The following is a 2,663-nucleotide window of genomic DNA, read 5'->3' as shown; positions in this document are numbered from 1 at the left end:
GACAGTGTCCCCTTGGGTTCACGGAACCCTTTCAATTCCTTGAAGTTATCGACGTCGCAGCCCTCCCGAGCCACGAGGCCCAGGGCTGCTCCCCCCACCTCCTCCTCCCCCGGTCGGCGACAGCGTCTGGCGTGATCTCGGGAGGTCTCGGATCCCTCCGAACTTCCGTCTCGGTGCAGGGAGAGGAGCACGGACCTGTCCGCGTGTCCCCCCCGGCGGACATCTAACGATGCCCGCACCCTTGGCGGAAGACGCTGTGTCTTTTTCTTTTTTTCCCCCCGTCGGAGACGACCTGCACAGCGGGAACTTCAGGTCTCCTAATGGGAGACACCGCAGGGGGACACGGGAAGGCGGGAAGACGGTCCATGCCCACGGGTCAGTGCTCCTGACGCAATCAAAGGTGTCACCTCAGCGAGAGCAACCATCTCCAGACCCAGCGCAACGCTCATTAAGGTAATGACGAAATTCTTCACAGGCCCCGGAAAGAACAATTCTAAACTTTCTACACCTTTGACCAGAGCTTCCCGTCCTTCTCGTATGTGTATCATTCGCAGATTTGGCCTTTTTTATGATATCCCAGATTTCCTGGATGTAATACTTTAGCATCCATTTTTCCCCAGCATTTTGCCAATCCGTGAGTCTCAAAAGTCCCTGAACATATTCATAGTAGCCATCTTGAACGCCTTCTCTCGTGCTGCCGCTTTATTCCATTTTTTAAGGCCTTTTGTAATAGGATCAGGAATCCCTGCCGGGCTGCCTTGGCTGTGACTATATTATTTTTTTGTGCCGGGGCCTTGACGACTGTGTCTCTAGATGTTGTTATCCGGCCTTGGGTTTCCCTGGTCGGGATTTGGTCGCCGCCATTGGCCTCCCTGGACTTTAAGAAAGTCTGTTTGTGGTGGGAGCCTGGTAGTGAGCGGTTCTACAGTTCCGTGGACGGGAGAAGGAACCGGGAGTGGACCGGGAGGGCAAACTCAAAGTGGCTTCCACAAAGAGCTAAAGTGGTTCCGTTCGCACCTAAGGGCCGAGCACACAGGGAGTCGGAGAAGAGGTGGGAAGACGGGACTCACCCGGCAGATACTTTGCCGTCACCTCAACGGTTATCCGTCAGGACAGAGGCGGGAGATCCAGGAAGGAGACCCTGGAGTGAGCCTTGGGCTGGTGTCTCGAGGGAAGGAAGCTGCGGGAGAAGGAACACCTATGAGCAGGGCGTAAGGTAGGAAGTGTTGCTGGGGGTAAGGGCAGAGAGGGAGGGACGGGCATAGGCCGGAAATGGGGTCCGAGAAAGCCCACGGGGAAGAGGGGGAGAGCGCGGGCGGGAGGACGGGCCGGGGAGCCCGGGCACCTTGTGACTGGAGGACTGAGCGTCCCAGCCCTCACCCGGGGCCCACACGGGCCTGGCCGCTGGGAGGCCTCGATACCAAGCATCTCCAGTCGCCTGCGCGTAATATACATACACATACAGACATGTGTGTGTGTGTGTGTGTGTGTGTGTGTGTGTGTGTGTGTGTGTGTAACTTGATATATATGAACATATAAACGCGTGTGGACGAGGGCTAGCCTGGTGTACATGGAGAGTCCCAGGGCCACCGTAGCCATATCGGGACCCTGTGCCAAAATTTCGTTCTCCTTGGTGGAGTCTCTTGGGTTTCTTATACCGACAGCTTCCACAGACACACGCGCGTCTCTAGGTCTGTGTATGCGCTTCTGTATCTCATATAACTTTCAAACTAAAGATGCTCCGACTCCTAAAATGCATTTAAGTAGTCAATGGGGGCCCTCACGAGACCGAAACGCTTCCGTAGGGCGAAAGACGCTGTCGACAGAACAGAATGGCAGCCCGGAGACTAGGAAAAGATGGTCACCGACGCCATGGTGTCCGGCATTGATACCTCCACCGAGGGCCACGCTTGTAGGGGACCGAAACCCTGGCTCAGACGTCACCCATGGCGGCTCAGTCTCCAGGTATGGTCTGTAGTAACAAGTAGCAAGAGGCTGTCTCTGGCGTGGACTCAGTGGAAGGCTCCGATCACCTCCCCCCGGTCAGGGGTGGGGCGGGGCGGGGCGGTGCAGCCTCACCGGGCCGCAAACAGAGAATTTTCAACCGCAGGGGCATCATCGAATGGCCAAGAAGCCCCTGAAAGAAATGCTCAAAGCCCTCCGTCGTCAAGGGAAGGTGAACCAAAGCAACTCTGGGATCCCACCTCCCACCCGTCCAGTTCTGCCCCAAGGCCCGGCTACAAAGCAGAGGGACACGCGTGTCCCACTTAAGTGGATTTTGGCCACGTGCAGTAGAGTATGAACATGCCAAAGTCCACAGACCCCAAGAAGCTAAGCGACGAGGAGGACCCTGGAGAAGACGCCCCGTTCTCATTCAGAAGGGGGAAACCAGGACGGACGGCACCGGAGACGGCGGGAGAGGGGGCACAGGACGGGAACCCGCCGCGGACGTGCTCTGAAGGGCTCCACCCCGCGGGGGACCGAGGCACACGCAGGGACGGACGCGTCGAGGAAGGACAATGTACAAAGAGGACAATGAGTACAGAGTCCCGGCCCGGATGGAGCCGACCCGCGGCTCGGTGTCCGTGTGGGTCCCCTAGTCAGGGGAGCAGAGGCCGTCGCTGCCCCTTGAGTCCTTCTCCCCGGTGGGGAGGCCTCGCCGG

The 2,663-nt window shown here is 58.0% G+C and overlaps 1 long non-coding RNA gene across 1 annotated transcript; it reads left to right on the top strand.

Moving 5' to 3' along the window:
• Positions 1-7: 7 nt before the first annotated feature.
• Positions 8-2,619, top strand: LOC129676202 (uncharacterized). The gene is made up of 4 exons (XR_008720052.1): positions 8-453; positions 1,023-1,216; positions 1,806-1,965; positions 2,111-2,619. It is a non-coding gene; the product is annotated as an uncharacterized LOC129676202 (long non-coding RNA).
• Positions 2,620-2,663: the final 44 nt, after the last annotated feature.

Source organism: Psammomys obesus, unplaced genomic scaffold (assembly GCF_907164565.1).
Source record: "Psammomys obesus unplaced genomic scaffold, mPsaObe1.curated_primary_1811, whole genome shotgun sequence".
Lineage (NCBI taxonomy): Eukaryota > Metazoa > Chordata > Mammalia > Rodentia > Muridae > Psammomys > Psammomys obesus.
Note: the sequence above shows the minus strand (reverse complement) of the source record. Positions and strands in the feature narration are given on the sequence as shown.